At 43.3% G+C, this 22,602-nt stretch overlaps 2 long non-coding RNA genes across 2 annotated transcripts; both read right to left on the bottom strand.

Moving 5' to 3' along the window:
• Positions 1–273: 273 nt before the first annotated feature.
• Positions 274–5,188, bottom strand: LOC137352108 (uncharacterized). The gene is made up of 4 exons (XR_010969639.1): positions 5,126–5,188; positions 1,696–1,855; positions 1,375–1,535; positions 274–870 (listed from the first exon to the last, which is right to left on the bottom strand). It is a non-coding gene; the product is annotated as an uncharacterized lncRNA (long non-coding RNA).
• A 10,897-nt stretch (positions 5,189–16,085) lies between these two features.
• Positions 16,086–21,031, bottom strand: LOC137355594 (uncharacterized). The gene is made up of 2 exons (XR_010970949.1): positions 20,728–21,031; positions 16,086–17,783 (listed from the first exon to the last, which is right to left on the bottom strand). It is a non-coding gene; the product is annotated as an uncharacterized lncRNA (long non-coding RNA).
• Between the last annotated feature and the right edge of the window lie 1,571 nt (positions 21,032–22,602).

Here is a 22,602-nt window from a genome sequence, read left to right as displayed (position 1 = left end):
AAGCTCCCAATCAAAATATATGATTCTGATCGCAGTGGGAGCAACGCACTGTCAATTCAGTCCTGTCACTCCACAGATCGCAGCATATTTCTTTAAGTTTTTCAAATCGAAGAAAAAAGAAGCCAAATTGAACAATCTAGTAACCCCCGAATGAAGTGAACCTAACAAGGTATCTTTAGATATCAACAAATCAACTATTTCTTTAAAAAAACTAAAATCTTAAAACACAATATCTAAAGACCTTATAACTTCTTATTTAAAAACCTAACTCCCGCATTCGCACACATATACTCAAACTCACAGTAATTTGGTTTTTAATTAGCTGCCTGAAAAAAAAATTTAAAAAGTCTTTGCAAGTTACATTCCTGATGAATGTAGTTTTCCAATATAACACAGTCAAAGTTCTCCTTCAGTCTTTCAAGGTCTGATGAAACATCTTCCAAGGATAGGAATTCAACAATTCAGTTCGGCAGTTGTAGCATAAACTGTCCCTTTAGTGATAAACACATCAATACTAATACTTTGTTAAGAGAGAAAATCTTTTCTTATTTTTCTTAGGGAATTGATTCATCTTGTTGCTCTGTAGAATCTTCTTGAGAGAGGAATAACACATCTCGTTCCCATTCAGTTTAAATTGTTTCTCAGAGAGCTCTCAACTGACTTCCTTCAATTGCTGGAACAGTCTGTCTCTGTCCAAACCAGTTTTTTGCCATCTAGTTTTCAAAGTCAAAACTGCTACATTGAATCTCGTGTTCTCCCTCTCTGTGTGGCTGTTTTTGGCAAGCAGAATGCACCTTGGCTCACTGTCTCCGGTGAGTTCTTAAAGATGCATTGATCTCTTTACACTCTTAAAGGCGCACCGCAATATTTCTGAGGAGAAAGAAACAAAATAACACAGGACCGTGATAACTCTGCCCCTGGTGAACTGAAACACCATTCCCGAAATGCGTTTCATTACAATGCAAAAAATAGAAATTGAAAAAAAAACTAAGTTTTTTTCCGATATATATTTTATATACACAATTTTTCTAAAATGATAAGACTACAGCAACAAGTTCCATCAAAACATTTTTGGCTTAAAATCTTACAAAAGTTGTCCCAATTAGCCCATTTCAACTTTCTAAACATAGTCTCCCAGTTGTTTCGTGTTTGTCTTCCAAGTGTAATTAATTAATTGTGTCAGGAAACTCTGACAGATGGCCACACATTTCCCTTTGTTGCTCCACAAGCACCCGCTTTGTATGTGATCGCCGTGGTTCAGCATCTCCAACCAGGTAAGCATGGCTGGAGCTTCCTCCGTCCTCTGATGGGGACTATCCACAGCTGCTGCTGCCTCCATCACCTGCTCCTGTTCACATGTGACATGCTGCTTACCTTATCCCACCCGTCTAAACGCCTCTGAGGCCCCACCGAGGTACGTGCATCTGTACTTGTAGCAAGTACGCTTGACTCCTGTGATGGCAGATCCTCAGGGTGTATCTCGTCCTTTGTTGCATCCACCACAGTAATCAGCTGCTTCTCCTCTGGCACTAGCACTGTGGGAGAGAGAAGATATCAGTTAGGTAACCTCCCATCTCTCAGTAGCTGCTTCATCAAACATCTGGCAGCCTGTCAACTGTGATCTAATAGATACAACTACACAAATGATGAAAGCTGCTCTAAACTTTTTGCATGGATACAACAAGATGCTTTCACCCTCTTTTTGCTGGTCATCCATCTTGACCTCGGCGATGGCCTACCCTGTGAACAGCTTGTCAATGTCAGAGGCCTCCTTCTCCATTGGCGTCATTATTGTCAGGTGGGCCACTCGATTCCTGGTGTGATCACTCTTGTTGGCATTGTGTGCTGTTTTCTCCTGAAAGGTGAAGATAAGCGTATTATGGCCATAATGCTTCCCATCCGCACATAATAAGGTGCACTCACAGTAATGATTATTGCAATACAATGTCCATAGTTTTGTTGCATCTCTCCTGTAAATGAAACTGGTGTAAGCGCTTCCCTTGAATAGGAGCAGACCTGGACACACATGTCCTCAGTACTCTTGGGCATTCTCTGCCTTGAGACCTTACTGCTCATAGGTGTGCTGATCATTTCATCACAAAATGACCATTCATCAGCTTCAAAGAAAGCCACCTTCAACAACATCTGTAAAATCATCCAATCAAAGCTTAGAGAGATGTAGGATCACTGGCTAAGCAAAAAGACAGAAGGAATATTATCACATGTAGACAGAAATGATACTAAACATTTCTCTGACGACAATCTCCTCATCTCAACATTGATGGAACCACCTTGATTACAGCCAAAATCCTGGAGAGATTTATAACAATTGTAACAATGTTCTATATCAGCTCTCAACAATCAATGATGAAGTAATTGCCCGCTTGTCAATATGTCACTTGCTGACACACCCAACAAAGCTGAGATCATGAAAGCAATCAGACGCCTGTCGAGTGGCAAGGCACCAGGGTCAGATGCAATATACAAGACATGAGGCACAATACTCACTGACAAACTCAACAAACTATTCCAGATAATGTGGAACCGGGAAGCCATTTGTCAGGAATTCAAATATGCATCAGTTCTCCACCTTTACAAAAGGAAGGGAAATCACTGAATTTGTGACAACCATTGAGGAGTCTCCCTATTGTGCATTGCTGGAAAAATACTTGCAAGAGTTCTGCTAAACCACTTGACACTGCAGCTTGAACAGGACCTTCCACAACAGAATCAATGCAGTTTCAGGAAAGATGGTAGTATGGTTGACATGGTGTTTGCTGCATGTCAGCTCCTGGAGAAATGCCAAGAGCAGTACTGCAACTTGTGCTCAACATTTGCTGATCTGAGTTAGTCGTGAGGGCCTACAGAAGATCATGGCAAAATTTGGCTGTCCAGAAAAATTCATCATTATGATACAGCAATTCCACAATGGCATGCCAGCTCATGTCCTGGACGGTGGAGAGTCTTCTGCCACCTTCCCAGTCACAAATGGAGTGAAGTGGGACTGTGTGTTGGTTCCTACCCTGTTCAGTATAATGTTCTTTGCCATGCTTTCTGAAGCATTCTATGTTAGCGGAAGTGTCATTCACATTAGATAACGCAGATGGCAAAATCTTCAATTTGAGGATACTACACGCCAGAGCTGTGGTTTGTGCAACTGTGCAACTGTGCAACAGCCCCAACAAACAAATTTCTCTGCAGCACCTGTGGAAGAGCCTGTCACTCCAGAATTGGCCTTTATAGCCACTCCAGGTGCTGCTTCACAAACCACTGACCACCTCCAGGCGCGTATCCATTGTCTCTCGAGATAAGGAGGCCCAAAAGAAAAGAAAGACACGCCAGAGCTGTGGTTTGTGGCAGCTTTCCTTTAGCTGATGACTGTGCCGTAAATGCCTGTTTAGAACAAGAAATGCAACATAGCATGGACTGTTTCTCATCTGCATGTGATAACTTCAGTCTCACCATCACCAGCAAAAAGACTGAAGTCATGTACCAATCTGCCCCACAAAAGCAGTTATATAAAGCCAACTATTACAGTCAATGGTCAAAGGATTGAAACAGTTAACAAATTTACCTACCTTGGCAGCACCCTCTCCAGAGCAGTTCACATTGAGGACAAAGTCAATGCCAGAATAGCCAAGGCCAGCATTACCTTTGGCAAGCTACGAAAAACTGTCTGGGAGTGGAGAGGAATTAGTCTCTTGACAAAAGTGAAGGTATACAGAGTTGTTGCCCTTCCCACCATCTTGTATGCTTGTGAGACATGGATAGTTTACTCTAGGCCGCAAATAAGCTACACCACTTTCACGAGACCTGCTTGCGGAGATTACTCAAGATCAGATGGCAAGACAAGGTTCCTAATACTGAAATTCTCTCCCTGACCGATACGCCTAGTATCCACACTGTGCTGAAGAGAGCGCAGATAAGATGGGCAGGATATGTTGCCAGAATGCCTGATGAGCATTTGTTTAAAAAGTTCTTCTACAGTGAGCTAGTTGAAGGGAAACGTTCATATGGAGGCCAGATAAAGCACTTCAAGGTCACCCTGAAGGTCTCACTGAAGAGTTTCAATATTGCCCCGAGACATGGGAGAACCTTGCAAAGTATTGCTCTATGTGGTGTAGTTTCATCAGCAAAGGGGCCACCTGCTATGAACAGAGTTGCACTGGCCAACAGGAAACATGCGCTTCACAACTGCAGAGCTGCAAGCACCTCTTCTGCACCAACAATACATGTGAGTCCAACATGCAACAGATCTTTTTGTGCTCAAATTGGACTGATGAGTCATCTTGGAACACATTGCACCTGAAACGTAACTCAATGAATTCTAGTTGATGTCATGGTCATCTACGACTACAAAGGACGAACACTACTGCTACTTCAGGGCTGCCATCTGGGCGTTGCATGTTACTCACATTGTCAGACATCAGAAGGTCATTGAGGTACTCCCGGCACTGGATCCACATCCTGCTCACCACACTGCAGCTACCTCTTGAGCAACCTCCAGCCATGCCTGCTTAGTTTGGCTGGCTGGCCTCCTCTTGCTGCTGTCTGGGAACAGCACCACCCTCCGGGCTCTCACCACCTCGAACATAACTTCCAGGGAGGTGTCGTTGAATTGTGGGACTGACCTTCCATGGTTGCCTGCCACGTTATTGCTCTCTACTTTTGTTATGAGCCAGTCTACCTGCAGCTAAGTTGATGGCTGACAGATGCCCTTTAAATGGGGCCCGCCACATCTTAGCTCCCACCTCCTGATTGTGCCTGCCAACTCTAACTGGGCCGTGAACGCGGAGGAGACCCAATAATTGGTCACCCCCTGTAAAATTCAGCCCGAGGTCAAGCAACAATGTTGAGACCCGATATGATCCCGACATTGGGTTCCCAATGATCACAGGGAAATTTTACCCTGTGTCCTAGAAATTCAGCTGCAAAGTGGGGAATGATCAGATTTCTAGGCCACAGGCCCTGAAATTCTGAGAACTTTTTGGTACCTATCTCCATAAGTGATACATGTCTGCAAATGACAGGATAGTGAGGGGCAAAGCTGCTATCCCAGAAATTCCACCATTTACACCACAATTGCACTGGCCTTAAGCCTGCAGAAAAGACGGGGTAAAATTACCTGAATGACTGATTAAGCCAGGAAGCGGTTGAGTTTACCAGCTTTGAATGTCCACAAATGTTGTTTGAAACATACAAAAATAATTGACAGGAAAAGAGCAGCTGGTCCAATGAGTCTCTTCCATTCAGTCATGATGCAACATAACACCACAATGTTCATTGGCCCTCTGCCAACAGCCAATAAATCTCATGGGAGATGTGGAAATGCAGAGAAAAAGTCCGAAGTCAATTCGGGGGAAAAAAAATGTGAAATTCCTCTCCGACCAAAGGTGGTCAAACAAGGTCCAGGAGAATATAGCGACTGGGAGGAACATTGCACAATACTTCGCCTTCCTTTTTTTATGCTGTGCTGTCAGCAACAGTTAGGAACTCATTCAGCTTCTTTTTGAACCTTTGCAGGGAATCAAGTTTGCACTCATGAATGGACTTGTTCCAAAAGCCGCCAGCCCTTTGTGAAAAGATCTCCTGACATCTAACCTGCTACGATGCAAAAGCAACTTTTATGTGTTCCCCGACCCTCCAATACTTATAGAATTCAAATAGCCTATCCACATGGATCAAGTCTAATCCTTTCATCATTTTAAAGACCTTAGTCAAATCTGCCTTTCGTCTACAATTTTCTCTCGTCTGATCAAGTTGAATCTAATTGAGGAGTATAAAGTTGCCCAAAAAAATGGTAAGCCTGAGGATTGGGAGCATTTTAGAATTCTGCAAAGAAGGACCAAGAAAAACATTAAGAAAGGGGAAATAGAATATGAGAATTATCTAGTGAGAAACATAAAAACGGATTGTAAAAACTTCTATAGGGATGTAAAAAGGAAAAGATTAGCAAAAACAAACATGGGTCCATTACAAGCAGAGTCAGGAGAATTTATAATGGGAAATAAGGAAATGGCAAAGAAGTGAAAGAAATACTTTTTGCCTGTCTTCACAGAGGAAAATACTAAAAACCTCCCAGAAATAATGGAGAATCAAAGGACTAGTGTAAACAAGTAACTGCAAGATATTAATATTTGTAAAAAAAAAAGTATTAGAGCAATTAATGGGACTTAAAGTAGATAAATCCCCTGGACCAGATGATCTACATCCCAGAGTGTTGAAAGAGGTGGCTGTAGAGATAGTAGATGCATTGGTGGTCATCTTTCAAAATTCTATAGACTCTGGAATGGTTCCTGCAGATTGGAAGGTGGCAATTGTAACCCCACTATTTAAGAAAGGAGGGGGAGAGAAAACGGGGACTACAGATCTGTCAGTCTAAATCAATCATAGGGAAAATGCTTGAATCTATAATCAAGGATGTGATAACAGGACACGTAGAAAATAATGGTAGGATTGGGCGGAGTCAACATGGATTTATGAAAAAGAAATCATGTTTGTAAAACCTATTGGGAGTTTTTTTGAGGATGCAACTAGCAGAATAGATAAGGGGGAACTTGTGGATGTGGTATATTTAGATTTTCAGAAAGGTTTTGATAAGGTCCCACACAAGAGGTTAGTAAACAAAATCAGAGCACATTGAATGGGGGAAATATACTGGCATGGATTGAGAACTGGATAATGAACAGAAAACAGAAATTAGGAATAAATGGGTCATTTTCAGATTGGCAGGCTGTGACTAGTGGGGTACCACAAGGATCAGTGCTTGGGCCCCAGATGTTCACAATTTATATCAATGATTTGGATGTGGGGATCAAATGTAATAGTTCCAAGTTTGCAGATGACACAAAATTAGGTGCAAGTATGAATGTGAGGAGGATGCAAAGATGCTTCAAGAGGATTTGGAGAGGCTAAACGAGTGGGCAAAAATTTGGCAGATGGAATACAATGTGGAGAAATGTGAGGTTATCCACTTTGGTAGGAAAAACAGAAATACAGAGTATGTCTTAAATGGTGCAAGACTGAGAAGTGTTGAACTTCAAAGGGACTTGGGTGTCCTTGTTCATGAGTCACTGAAAGCTAACAGATACAGCAAACAATTAAGAAGGCAAATGGTATGTTGGCTTTTATTACAAGAGGATGTGCTAATAGGAGTAAAGATGTCTTATTGCAATTATGTAGAGCCTTGGTGAGACAGCACCTGGAGTATTGTGTACTGTTTTGGTCTCCTTACCTAAAGAAAGATATACTTGCCATAGAGGGAGTGCAACGAAGATTCACCAAACTAATTCCTGTGATGGAGGGATTGTCCCATGAGGAAAGATCAAATAGACTGGGCCTTTATTCTCTGGAGTTTAGAAGAATGTCAGGTGATCTCATTCAAACAAACAAAATTCTTACAGGGTAGATGCAGGATGTTTCCCCTGGCTGGGGAATCTAGAACCGGGGACACAGTCTCAGAATAAGTGGTAGGCCATTTAGGACTGAGATGAGGAGAAATTTCTTCACCCAAGAGGTGTTGAATCTTTAGAATTCTCTGCCACAGAGGTCTGGGGAGGCTCAGTCATTGAATACGTTCAAGACTGAGATCGATAGATTCTACATATTAAAAACATCAAGGGATACGGGGATAGTGCAGGAAAATGGTGTTGATGTAGAAGATCAGCCATGATCTCACTGAATGGCAGAGTGGGCTTGAAGGGCTGAATGGCCTACTCCTGCTCCTATTTCTTATGTTCATATGTTCCTATGTAATTGTATTGTGGTCACTGTTACTTAGGTGATCCCTCACATGGAAGTTTGATACTTTATCAGAATCACTACTGTTACGAAAGTACTTCCTTTTTTTGTTAAATTTTGAGGACTTGTGTTTTATTTGGGAAAACTGAAAAGGATTCCATAGATGTTTTTTTCACTATCATTGAAAGGACTTATTTGCAAACAACATGTACTGGAAGTCACCTGTCTTCAGATAAATACCCAGCAGGGGCTTTTTGCCATGGGGGAGATGTTTATGGAGACATGACAGGTCAAGATTTATAAGGGTCAGGAGACTTGGCTCTTGAGACATTGTTTCGGTTTTGCTTTGGACAGGCAGTTGGAGTATGGACAGTGTTTTGAGTTGGAGTTTTAAAAACCACCAGGAGAGCAGTTCCCCCAGCCTAGCCTGTTCCATCTGTTTGAAAAGCCTGCCAGTTTTTCCATTTCTTTGCGAAGCTCTTTGAAGCCAGTGTGAGAAATAGAGAACTTGATGTTGCATTCCTCCTGAAAGGCCTGCCAGAAACCCCTGATGCCAAATTTCACCTGGAAAACCTGCCAAACTGATCTTCAACATTGCCTGAAAAGAACTGTTCTAGAAAGATCCCAGTGACAGCCATCTACGTGTATTTGGGACACCAAACCAAAAAAGGGACAACTAGCCTCTTTCCGTATCTTTTTTTCTTCAAGAATTAGCAACTATTTGGCCAAAGTATTCTTTTTTGTCTTTTTTTAGTAACAGGTAAAAAGGGAACTTTCTTATTTCAATCTGTGTTAATACTTTGCTTCGTTACTAGTTAAGTCTGGTTTTAACAAACTGATCATTTTGTTGTTTATTAAAGAAACTTGATTGGTGTATCTTATTCTGGGATCAACAGTAGAGTCTATGATTGACCGCATTGTAACTGGGTAAACATTTTAAATATATGTTGTGACCCGTGGAGAAGTGGAACTAGCAAAGACAGTGCACTCCTCCCACCTTGGTTATTACACTTCCAAAATCTGATTATCCGTAGTTTCCTCAATAACTTGTTGTGTTAAGAAACAATCATTTATTATATCAACAAATCTTTCATTTGTCCTGCTTGCAATACAGATTGATCACCACTGGACCATTAATTTTACTGCTTCAATATTTATGGAAAGTGCTTATTACCATCTGGTCCCTCTCCATGCAGTTAAACCTATCCTGTCATCTGTCTCAAGTCTTCAGAGATGGTCCACAGTACCTCCATATGAGTGTAATGCTAATCCAATATTATTTTTAGAGCAGTACTTCCAAGATCTGAGTCTACCTGCTCAGGAACCATTTCTGTAGGGCCTCCAGTTCTCACGGTCAAGCTCCACTTTTACCTTTGAAATCATTGGGATAATAAAGTGCCCCATATACAAAGAGACCACAAGGAATGGTCAGGGGAGCGTGCAGCTTACATTAACTGTTCTGGTGGGGTCATTAAACTTTTTCTGCACTGCAAAGGTGTTTTGGGATTCAAGGAGATGGCACTCACTGTCTTAGAAACCACCCTCCAGAAAATGCGTACCACATTGTTAGCGCGGCCCTTGCCCCATGACGGCAAACAGATTGTCCCTCCTCTTCCATATCTCCATTAGGAGGACATGCAGGTCCAGTTCTCTGATGCTTGGTGCTCATTTCTTCAAGTTGGGTGCCATCCTTGTTGCTCAGGTTGCCTTCTGCCTTCAGGGCCTCCATTGCCCCTTTAAGTATTGCATAGAATATAAGAGCAAGGCGGTTATGTTAGAGCTGTATAAAATGCTGGTTAGGCCACAGCTGGAATACAGTTCTTTTCACCGCACTATAGGAAGGATGGGATTGCACTGGAGAGGGTGCAGAGGAGATTCACCAGGATGTTGCCTGGGCTGGAGCATTTCAGCTATGAAGAGACACTGGATAGGGTAGGGTTGTTTTCCTTGGAGCAGAAAAGGCTGAGGGGGGACCTGATTGAGGTATACAAAATTATGAGGGGCATTGATAGGATAGATAGGAAGAAACTTTTTCCCTTAGCAGCGGGGTCAATAACCAGGGGGCATAGATTTAAGGTAAGGAGCAGGAGGTTTAGAGGGGATTTGAGGAAAATTCTTTTCACCCTGAGGGTGGTTGTAATCTGGAACACACTGTCTGAAGGGGTGGTAGAGGCAGGAACCCTCACAACATTTAAGAAGTATTTAGATGAGCACTTGAACCGCTATCGCATACAAGGCTACGGGCCAAGTGCTGGAAAATGGGATTAGATTGGATGGGTGCTTGATGGTCAACACAGGCGCTTTGGGCTGAAGGGCCTGCTTCTGTGCTGTATAACTGTGTTGTGGCTGTATGACTGTATGACTCTAGGTAGCAAAAGGGTTGATATCCTGTCTTTCCTCCTGCTGTCCCTGTCTCCTACCCACTTCCCCATCCCACTCCAGGTATTTTCCAGGCTCTCCCCCTCTTTATGGCCATTTTAGGGCCTGACCCCACCTGTTATGCCATTGCCTCCTCTTCCCAACATATCCAAGATTTTTCAGGCTGTATTTATATAGCCTCTATGTCTCTGCCTGTTTAATTTAGTTGACTCCTCAATTTATATTTGGCCGAAAGGCAGATGAGTATCCTGTCCACCTTAGTTCCAATGGCCTGACGGCATTGTTCAAATTCTGGGCACAATATCCATGCTATATTAAACATAATAAAAACAGAAAGTGCTGGAAAAACTCAGCAGGTCTGGCAGCATCTGTGGAGAGAGAAGCAGAGTTAATGTTTCAGGTCAGTGACCCTTCATCAGAACTGGCAGATATAAGAAATATAAAAGATTTTAAGTAAGTAAAGCGGGGGTGGGGCAAGAGATAACAATAGATAAGGTATTGATAGGACATTTTAGGAAATGATAGGAAATATTAAACATATTTGCTGACAGTTTTTCCCATTATAAATGTCTATGTCCACATTCATAATGGAAACTGCCCATGTAAACTTGCCATGCTGAAATTACACCTTCCCTCAGGGGAGATGATGCTGCACCACTGGCAGGAGGGTGCAACTGTTGTTTCAATAGCTGAGTTACCCATCAGTTGTTGGTTGTTCAAATATAGAGATATAAGTTCAGTCTACTCCCCTTAATTCAAAGTTACTTAATTCAAATTATGTGTTAATTTGATGTTTCAGCATTATTTTTCCACTTACCTGTGGTATTTACATTGCTTAATTCAAATTTTTAGATAATTTAATTTTTGTCAGTGTATAAAACAACTCTGAAGATCAAGAGCAGACTGTATATCAAAAACTGTTTGAATTTAACTTAGGCTTTGCAGATTTGTTACTCAGCTCAATCTCCTACAGCCGAATTGACAACCTTTCCACGATTAGTTAATTGGCTGTTTGGTCCTTTGAGAGGTGCAAAATGAATATTAATCATAGTGAATTTGATTGGCCAAGTTTCTGGTTCTGGGAACAACAAAATCATACTCTGGGAACTCACCCTGTTGAATACTTTTTTTAAATTTATTCATTCATGGGATGTGGACATCACTGGCCAGGCCAGCATTTATTGCCCATCCCTAATTTCCCTTGAGAAGGTGGTGGTGAGTTGCCTTCTTTAACCGCTGCAGTCCATGTGGTGTAGATACACCCACAGTGCTTTTAGGAAGAGAGTGAGGAAGGTTTTTGACCCAGCGACAGTGAAGGAATGGCGATATAGTCCAAGTCAGGATGGTGTGTGGCTTGGTGGGGGAACTTGCAGGTGGTGGTGTTCCCATGCATCTGCTGCCCTTGTCATTCTAGGTGATAGAGGTCACGCATTTAGAAGGTGCTGTCAAAGGAGCCTTTGTGAGTTGCTGCAGTGCACCTTGTAAATGGTACACATTTCTGCCACTTTGCGTCGGTGGTAAAGGGAGTGAATGTTGAAGGTGGTGAATGGGATGCCAATCAAGCGGCTGCTTTGTCCTGGATGGTGTTGAACTTCTTGAGTGTTGTTGGAGCTGCACCCATCCAGGCAAGTGGAGAGTATTCCATCACACTCCTGACTTGTGTCTTGTAGCTGGTGGACAGGTTTTGAGGAGACAGGAGGTGAGTTACTCACTGCAGAATTCCTAGCCTCTGCCCTGCTCTTGTAGCCACAATATTTATGTAGCTGGTCCAGTTCAGTTTCTGGTCAATGGTAACATACAGGATGTTGATAGCAGGGGATTCAGCGATGGTAATGCCATTGAACACCAAGGGGAGAAGGTTGGATTCTCTCTTGTTTGAGATGGTTATTGCCTGACGAATGTTGCCACTAATCAGCCCAAGCCTGAATGTTGTCCAGGTCTTGCTGCATCTGGACACGGGCTGCTTCAGTATCTGAGGAGTCACGAATGATGCTGAACATTGTGCAATCATCAGCAAACATCCACACCTCTGACCTTATGATGGAGGGAAGGTCATTGGTGAAGCAGCCGAAGATGGTTGGGCCGAGGACATTAACTTGAGGAACTCATGCAGTGATGTACTGGGACTGAGACGATTGACCTCCAACAACCACAACCATCTTCCTTTCTGCTAGGTATAACTTCAACCAGCGGAGAGTTTCCCCCCCCGATTCCCATTGACACCAGTTTTGCAAGGGCTCCTTAATGCCATACTCAGTCAAATGCGGCCTTGATGTCAAGGGCAGTCATTCTCACCTCACCTCTGGAATTCAGCTCTTTTGTCCATGTTTGGACCAAGGCTGTAATAACGTCAGGAGCTGAGTGGCCCTGGCAGAACCCAAACTGAGAGTCAGTAAGCAGGTTATTGCTGAGCAAGTGCTGCTTGATGGCACTGTCGACGATCCCTTGCATCACTTTGCTGATGATTGAGAGTAGACTGATAGGGCGGTAATTGCCTGGGTTGGATTGGTCCTACTTTTTGTGGACAGGACATAGCTGGACAATTTTCCACATTGCCGGGTAGCTGCCAGTGTTGTAGTTGTATTGGAACAGCTTGGCTAGTGGCGTGGCTAGTTCTGGAGCACAGGTCTTCAGTACTATTATAAAAGCAAAATACTAAGGATGCTGGAAATCTGAAATAAAAACAGAAGCTGCTGTAAATACTCAGCAGGTCAGGCAGCACCTGTGGAGAGAGAAGCAGAATTAACTTTCAGGTCTGTGACCTTTCATCAGATGAAAGGTCACAGACCTGAAATGTTAACTCTGTTTCTCTCTCCACAGATGCTGCCTGACCTGCTGAGTATTTCCAGCACTTTCTGTTTTTATCTTCAGTATTATTGCTAGAATGTTGTCAGGGCCCATAGTCTTTGCAATATCCAGTGCCTTCAGCCGTTTCTTGATATCACATGGAGTGAATTGGATTGGCTGAAGACTGGCATCTGTGATGATGGGGACCTCAGGAGGAGGCTGAGATGGATCATCCACTCGGCACTTCTGGCTGAAGATGGATGCAAATGCTTCAGCCTTGTCTTTTGCCCTGATGTGCTGGGGTCCCTCATCATTGAGGATGGGGATATTTGTGGAGCTTCCTCTTCCTGTTAGCGGTTTAGTTGTCCACCACCATTCCCAACTGGATGTGGCAGGACTGCAGAGCTTAGATCTGATCCATTGGTTGTGGGATCGCTTTGTCCTGTCTATTGCATGCTGTTTCCACTGTTTGGCATGCAAGTAGTCCTGTATTGTAGCTTCACCAGGCTGACACTTCATTTTTAGGTATGCCGGTGCTGCTCCTGGCATGCCCTCCTGCACTCTTCATTGAATCAGGGTTGGTCCCCCCGCTTGATGGTAATGGTAGAGTGAGGGATATACCAGGCCATGAGGTTATAGATTGTGGTTGAATACAATTCTGCTGCTGCTCATGGCCCACAGCGCATCATGGATGCCCAGTTTTGAGTTGCTAGATCTGTTTGAAATCTTTCGCATTTAACACGGTGGAAGTGCCACACAACACGATGGTGGGTATCCTCAATATGAAGACGGGACTTCGTCTCCACAAGGACTGTGTGGTGATTGCTCCTACCATTAATGTCACGGACAAATGCATCTACGACAGGTAGATTCGTGAGAATGAGGTCAAGAATGTTTTTCCCCCTTGTTGATTCCCTCACCACCTGCTGCATACCCAGTCTAACAGCTATGTCCTTTATGACCAGTCAGCTCAGTCAGTAGTGGTGCTACTGAGCCACTCTTGGTGATGAACATTGAAATCCCCAACCCAGAGTACATTCTGTGCCCTTGCTACCCTCAGTGCTTCTTCCAATTGGTGTTCAAAATGGAGAACATACAAACATGCCTACGAACATACAAAGTAGGAGCAGGAGTAGGCCACTCGGCCCCTCAAGCCTGCTCCGCCATTCAACAAGATCATGGCTGATCTGATTGTAACCCCAACTACACATTCTCACCTACCCCCAATAACCTCCTCCCCCTTGCTTATCAAGAATCTATCTATCTCTGCCTTAAAAATATTCAAAGACTCTACTTTCACTGTTTTTTGAGGAAGAGAATTCCAGAAAAAAATTTCTCCTCATCTCTGTCTTAAATGGGCAACCCCTTATTTTTTAACAGTGACTCTGGCCAGAATTTTACGCCACCCCAGCGAGCCAGATTGCCCTTCCAGGCACGCTGCTGCGTCCACCCAACTTTACCTCGGTCATGGGGGGTGGGGGAGAGGGGCGAGAAATGGGCCGCCAGCCCCAGGCCAATTAAGGCCCTTAAGTGGCCACTTAACAGCAATTTAAGGGCCATCGCCCGCCTCCACGGGTATTTTACCCATGGAAAGCGGGCGTCCAGTAGACGTGGAAGGCCGCCCAGTGATACCTGGTGGCCTCTCAGCACATTGGTGGGGAGGGCCCTGACAATTGGCTACAAGGTGCCTGATTGAGGGCCACCCTCGCTTCCCCAACCACTGCCAGGACCTGAGACGCCCCCTTCCCCCAAACGACCACCCTTGCCTCGCCGGATCACAACCGATTCCCATGGCGAGGCAACCCTTACTTACCTGCAGTCCTGGCTCCATGTCCTTGGCTGGGCTGCAGTCCCAGCAGTGGCCACCGCTCCTGGTGGCACTGCTGGACTAAGTGCTGCCAGCCCGATGATTGGCCGACAACTCAATGAGGCGGGACATCATCTTTATCAAGCAGGTGGAAGTCCTGCCTCTAAACATTTAAAGCCCGGGGACCTGTAAAATGCGGGTCGGATCCCCAGGCTGGGCAGATGCGGGTCTGCCACCGACTTTTATGTTGGTAGCCAGTTCCTGTCCGCTCGGCGTAAAATCCAGCCCTCTTAGTTCTAGATTCTCCCACAAGAGGAAACATCCTTTCCACATCCACCCTGTCAAGACTTCTCAGGATATGTTTCAATCAAGTCGCCTCTTACTCCTCTAAACTCCAGCAGATACAAGCGTAGCCTGTCCAACCTTTCCTCATAAGGCCATTCTAGGTATTAGTCTATTAAACCTTCTCTGAACTGCTTCCAATGTGTGAGAAACGTAGCCCACTTGATAATAATTTACACCAAGTCAAACTCTGAAGAAGTAAGTTTATTTAACGGTCTTGCAAGATCGGGTGTCCTACAAGCAGGCACACCGATCAACATATTCAGTTCTTGTTTATACAATACAAATCCATTTGTCCACGCCTTTATTTTACATTATTGGTTATAACGTATTATGACACTAACCTATCCTATGGTTGCTACAGTCTCCTCCTCTGTTTACTTCTCCCCCTACTCTAACTTTCTAGCCCCGAACTCTTGTTTTTGTTTTACCTTATTTGGCTCTCCATTATGTGTTTTAACTTGCAGCTGTCAGCCTTTATCTTAGTGGGGCAGTTTCTTATTCACTACATCCGTTGTTCTAACTCTTGCTGTTTCTCTGTTATCTGCCTAAGCACAATTTTTAAGTGATGTACTGTCCCAAGGTCTCCACTTACATACCCTTATCAATTCTTTGTCAGTGATGTACTGTCTTAAGGTCTCCACTGACATATCCTTATCAGTTCACTTTTTCAGTGATTTCATTATGTTGTGCACAAATGACTTCTTGGTAACTTTCCACAAGCTGTAGAAACAACATTACAGCATTTCTTATTCTCACAATTCCCCCTTTTCTTTTACTTAATCCTTGTTGTTTTCTACATACTGCGGAGGGTTCTCATATGTCCTCTCAAATCCTCTGAGCATTATTTCAGCCGCCTTTTCAATGTCTGTATCTCCGTTGATACTATCCACTTTGTCATTACCTAACAGGTATATACTTTCTTCCTGGCCTCTTTGTATTGACATCTGCTTCGTCAAAGCTGTCTCAATCAATCGCTGTGTCAGCCCTCTTACACAAGGAATAATACAACACCCGATGGCTATTAGTATTCCGACAACCATGATCAGGGAGGTAAAAACCGAGATTATCATGCCTTTCCATTTTCCAAACCAGGATTCAAGCCACCCCGTCAGGGAAGTGTCTGCTCCTGAATTTTCAGCCATCTCTTCTGCTAAAGTTGTTAACCCTTGCAGTGCTCGGGTGATTGAACCATCGGGTGCTGTATTATTTGGGATAAATGTGCAACATTTCCCTCCTAACATTATACACACACCTTTTTCTGCTAAGATCATATCTAGAGCCAGTCGATTTTCCCAAGCCATTCTACTAGTGGCATCTAATTGTTCAGCTATACCTTTTACCGCATCTCTAGTATAATTTATAAATCTTTGTTGGTTGTAATAAATATAATTTATCCAATCTACATTTTTGTTAATAGTGACCCACCAAAACAAAGACTCGAAACCGGCGGTTATTTGGTTTCGGGCCTTGAATTCATCAGGTACCCCTCTTGGGACCCCTATGAAATCCATGTATACCTGGTCGTCAAAAGAGTTCGCTATCGCTTCCCTTTTACCCCTTTCCCTCGTTATTATCTTTTGTTTCTCAAATGCCAAGGTGAATGGTATTGCCAATTGAACAATTGCGCACGTCCCCTTCCACTGGGAGGGTAGGGTCTGTCCCAGGATTTTTCCTCCGCAATACCACCATAAATCCGCTCTGGGGACATTCAATGATGATTATTTCCCTCCCCTGACTCTTCCAGTTTCGTCCTCAGTCTCTATGCATCACTTCAACTCTCCCATATTTCTGGTTAGCTCCGCACCGTGTCAACATACGCATGATGTGTGATTCACACTGGTGGCTAAAAATGAAGGGGGAGTCCTTGAATCCTTTTTCTCTAGGGGAGGGAACATTATTGACAAGGATATGCAAGTTTGAATACCCCAAGCCGTCTTATCCTGATATAGGGCTAACATGCATTCCATGCCCTTTCGGTCACGCTCCCACCCCAGCGGGAAAGGTACTACTTGAGCTATCGGTCTACCAGATGCACAAGCATAGCAATTGTTTTTGTTCAAACTTTTTACAGGTAATTTTATCCATTCTACCCAGGCATTTGTGTCCCCGTAACCGGTTTCTATCTCAATTGTCTTTCTCAGGTCCTTTACCTCTATTATTTTTACTATGTTAGGATCGTTATGAGAGGTCCCTTTTAGTTTGTTAGATGGTTTACCAGTCTTATCTATTGTTACCTGAAAACAACATTTTAATTCACCTTTCTTTTTCCCTTCTCTAACTGTTACTCCAAACGCCTTGTTGTCTAATTGGAAGTGGGTAATACAAAAACATCCAACCCATTTTATTTCCTGGCTACTTTTGAAAAGAAAGAGAGAAGGCACACAATATTACAGACAGTATTTCCGCGCTCGCGCCGCTATATAAAACTAAGTTCGTTACTCAAAGTCTTTTTAGCTTTAGTTTCAATGGTTCTTCTGTTAATCCGGTTGTCCAAGTTCCTTCCTCGGCCGGGGGTTGTACCGGCCCCTTGATTCTTGTGTAGTGGGTCCCACCTCTTTCTGCCATTCTTATGGCTGTTTCAGTGGTTAGGAGAGTCTGGTATGGTCTTTCCCAGTTCAGTTGTAGTTTAGTCTCTTTCCACGATTTCACCAGAACCCAATCTCCTGGTTGGATCTTGGGCACTGCAAATTCGAGAGGTGGTGTCTGTGCTAACAGGCCTTGCTTCCTGAGGAATGACAATGAGGAAGACAACGCCAGTATATAGTTCTTTAGAAACGAATCTTTAGTTTCTAAGGTTGGCATCTCGCCCCTGGTTCCCATATAGGGTAATCCGAATAGCATTTCATAGGGGGACAGTCCCACATCTTTTCTAGGGGCTGTCCGAATTCTGAGTATCGCTATAGGTAAACATTTTGTCCAGGGTAACCTTGTTTCAAGTATCAGTTTGGACAGGTGTTTCTTTAAGGTCTGATTCATTCTTTCCACCCGCCCTGAAGAGGGAGGGTGCCAAGGGGTATGGAAGTCCCATTGGATTCCCAATCCCCTAACTATTTCTTGTAATAGCTTCGAGGTAAAATGACTTCCTCGGTCTGAAGTGCTGTGGCTGCCACAGCTTGCACACACTCTGGCCATCCCTTTTAGCTATTTCATTGTGGTTTCTGCCACTTAAAATCAAAGCTCAGCAAAGCTACTATTCTTAACTTGGCTATATTTCCCATTAAGCATAGTGCCATGCCTTTCTGCTCACTTCCACATTCCCCCCTTTTATCATTCTATGATAACCTTCTCTCTACTGATCAACTTATATATGATTATATATATATTTGGATTATGTGGATCCATTTACTCAAATAACATTTAAACAGTATAATATAAAAGCAAATATAAAAAACTCAGCAACTGCTGAATCAGAAGGGTAGGCTGAGCCACCCTCTAACAAAAGGGGGTGTGTATTAGCCTGGTCGGTATGTTTTTCATTCTAACTTTGTCATGTCTGGGTGATAAGAAGAGTGCTGTTGAAATACAATGTCTCTCTCTCTCTCTCTCTCGCTGCACCAGCTGCAAGGCCAAGCTGCCTCTGCAGCCCTGAAGTTATGAAGTCATTTCTGATAAGCTGTCCCTCCCTGCAGCACTGAAGCTAGCTTGTTAGCAGTACATGACTGATTAATTGTTTCATCTTAAATGTTCCCATGTAATTCTGTTCTTAAAAATTCTAAAATCTAAATTCTGTTCTCACAGTCCCCCTTTTGATTCTTCAAAACATTTTTAAGAATCAATCCCTTGATCCCACCTAGGTGCCTTTAATGGTCTCTATTTATCTAGAAACAGCCTTCAACACCCAGAGGGGTCGCACTCAATACGTTGCCTGCTTGTGCCATAAGAGGGGCCTGCGGTAACTCTGTAAAGGCATAAGTTTTGCAGGGGCTTCAACTACTTGTTTACAACAATGCCTTTTACTATCAGATTTCTAAGGTCTTTCATCTGGCCCCTATGGCCGATATTATTGTTCTGCCACTGCGGGTCTTGATTAGGGTATTTTTGTTCGGCTGGTTCGTTTCCCCCTACCCCGGGAGGGTTTTCTCTTTCCCAAATTTTCAGGGGTCTTCTACGAGGACTTTCATTTCCTTTTTAAACACTCTTACCTCTCCTGACGTTAATGGTGCACTAACAAATCCAATTTCATTATTTCCTATTGGTACCTCTCTCAAGGGCATCATTGTCTGAGGAGACTCTCTGTCTCTATCGTCGTCGTTATCGTCGGGTTTAGGGGTGGTCCTTCTTGCTGTCCTTAGATCATATTTGGGTCTTTTTCTCCTTGGTTTTTGACTCTAAGTCCCAATACTCCAACATCCGTCCCAATGGACTTTCTGGAGGGATGTTGCCGGCAGACTTTCCTTGTCTCCCATCGTCTTCCTTTTTAGACGATTTATTTCCCATGGTTAACTGAAGGGTCTTGTACCCTACGGTATTCACCTCCTAGCTGAAGGGTCTTATACCTTACGGTATTCACCTCCTAACTGAAGGGTCTTATACCTGACAGTATTCACCTCCTAACTGAAGGGTCTTGTACCCTACGGTATTCACCTCCTAGCTGAAGGGTCTTATACCTTACGGTATTCACCTCCTAACTGAAGGGTCTTATACCTGACAGTATTCACCTCCTAACTGAAGGGTCTTGTACCCTACGGTATTCACCTCCTAGCTGAAGGGTCTTATACCTTACGGTATTCACCTCCTAACTGAAGGGTCTTATACCATACAGTACTCACCTCCTAGCTGAAGGGTCTTATACCCTACGGTATTCACCTCCTAACTGAAGGGTCTTATACCCTACGGTACTCACCTCCTAGCTGAAGGGTCTTATACTGCTCCACAGTATTCACCTCCTAACTGAAGGGTCTTGTACCCTACGGTACTCACCTCCTAGCTGAAGGGTCTTATACTGCAGTACTGAGAAGGTCTTATCCTACAGTTAACCAGTATTCACCTCCTAACTGAAGGGTCTTATACCTTACGGTATTCACCTCCTAGCTGAAGGGTCTTATACTGCCCCACAGTATTCACCTCCTAACTGAAGGGTCTTGTACCCTACAGTATTCACCTCCTAGCTGAAGGGTCTTATACCTTACGGTATTCACCTCCTAACTGAAGGGTCTTATACCATACAGTACTCACCTCCTAGCTGAAGGGTCTTATACTGCAGGACTGTAAAATTCACTCCTCAAGGACTTTTAGTACTTAGAAGGTCTTATCCCACAGTTAACCAGTATTCACCTCCTAACTGAAGGGTCTTATACCTTACGGTATTCACCTCCTAGCTGAAGGGTCTTATACTGCCCCACAGTATTCACCTCCTAACTGAAGGGTCTTGTACCATACAGTACTCACCTCCTAGCTGAAGGGTCTTATACTGCCCCACAGTATTCACCTCCTAACTGAAGGGTCTTGTACCCTACGGTATTCACCTCCTAGCTGAAGGGTCTTATACCTTACGGTATTCACCTCCTAACTGAAGGGTCTTATACCATACAGTACTCACCTCCTAGCTGAAAGGTCTTATACTGCAGGACTGTAAAATTCACTCCTTAAGGACTTTTGGTACTTAGAAGGTCTTATCCTACAGTTAACCATAAGTCACCAAGATAATACTTAAAAGTCGTTTTTCTTACCTTGGTCCGTGCACGGAGTTGCCTGACTTCACGTGTGTACCTGCCGCACTAAATACTCATTCAGAGTGACTTCCCTAGGATCATTTTCAGTCGATTACTCGGGTCCGCTACCAACGAGAGAAACGAGACCGTTTTTAAATTAACGGGACGCGTCTTCTCGTCTGTCGTCGGCCGCAGTCCCGGCAATGATGAAGAGATCCCGGACGAGCCCCCAATTGTGAGAAACGTAGCCCACTTGATAATAATTTACACCAAGTCAAACTCTGAAGAAGTAAGTTTATTTAACGGTCTTGCAAGATCGGGTGTCCTCCAAGCAGGCACACCGATCAACATATTCAGTTCTTGTTTATACAATACAAATCCATTTGTCCACGCCTTTATTTTACATTATTGGTTATAACGTATTATGACACTAACCTATCCTATGGTTGCTACAGTCTCCTCCTCTGTTTACTTCTCCCCCTACTCTAACTTTCTAGCCCCGAACTCTTGTTTTTGTTTTACCTTATTTGGCTCTCCATTATGTGTTTTAACTTGCAGCTGTCAGCCTTTATCTTAGTGGGGCAGTTTCTTATTCACTACATCCGTTGTTCTAACTCTTGCTGTTTCTCTGTTATCTGCCTAAGCACAATTTTTAAGTGATGTACTGTCCCAAGGTCTCCACTTACATACCCTTATCAATTCTTTGTCAGTGATGTACTGTCTTAAGGTCTCCACTGACATATCCTTATCAGTTCTCTTTTTCAGTGATTTCATTATGTTGTGCACAAATGACTTCTTGGTAACTTTCCACAAGCTGTAGAAACAACATTACAGTATTTCTTATTCTCACAAATGCACTTACATCCTTCCTTAAATAAGGAGACCAATGCTGTACACAGTACGCCAGATGCGGTCTCTCCTATGCCCTGTATAACTGAAGAATAACCTCCCTACTTTTTGTATTCAATTCCCCTCACAATAAATGATACCATTCTATTAACTTACTTAATTACTTGCTGTAACTGCATACTAACCTTTTGCGATTCATGCACTAGGACACCCACATCCCTCTGCATTTCAGAGCTGTGCAATCTCTCACCATTTAGATATTATGCTTCTTTTTAATTCTTCCTGCCAAAATGGACAATTTCACATTTTCCCACATTATACTCCATTTGCCAGATCTTTTCCTACTCATGTAACCTATCTATATCCCTTTGTAGCCTCCTTATGTCCTCTTCACAACTTACTTTCCTACCTATCTTTGTGTCATCAGCAAATTTAGCAACCATATCTTCAGTCCCTTCATCCAAGTCATTTAAATAAATTGTAAAAAGTTGAGGCCCCAGCACTGATCCCTGTGACACACCAGTCGTTACATCTTGCTAACCAGTCTGTCTATGTTCTCCCGATGTCTGTTACTATCCATCTCACTGTTTACTACATTTCTGAGTTTCGTTTCATCTGCACACTTTAAAATTATGCCGTGTATACCCAAATCCAGGTGATTAATATATATTAAGAAGTGCAGTGGACCTAATACTGGCCCCTGTGGAATACCACTGTATACCAGTTGTTACTTGTACAATACATTGCCTGATTTTCACCGTGCTGCACAAGATATATAATCTGACTTCCCCCTTAACCCTCTGAGATGAGTAAGGTGCCAATAAGATTGCTCAAAATGGAGACTGCAATTTTTGTTTATAATATGTAGACAGATGTTGCTTATTACACAAGGTCTCTCAAGACCAATTCTGAAAGAAATGTAGAAAGTTGGAAGTACAAAACAGGCCAGTCAGCATCTGCAAGGGAAATATATAGAAATTATAAGACCAAAATCATGAGGGGTCTGGACAGAGTAGATAGGGAGAAGCTGTTTCCATTGGCAGA

This window comes from Heterodontus francisci, chromosome 3, assembly GCF_036365525.1.
Source record: "Heterodontus francisci isolate sHetFra1 chromosome 3, sHetFra1.hap1, whole genome shotgun sequence".
Lineage (NCBI taxonomy): Eukaryota > Metazoa > Chordata > Chondrichthyes > Heterodontiformes > Heterodontidae > Heterodontus > Heterodontus francisci.
Note: the sequence above shows the minus strand (reverse complement) of the source record. Positions and strands in the feature narration are given on the sequence as shown.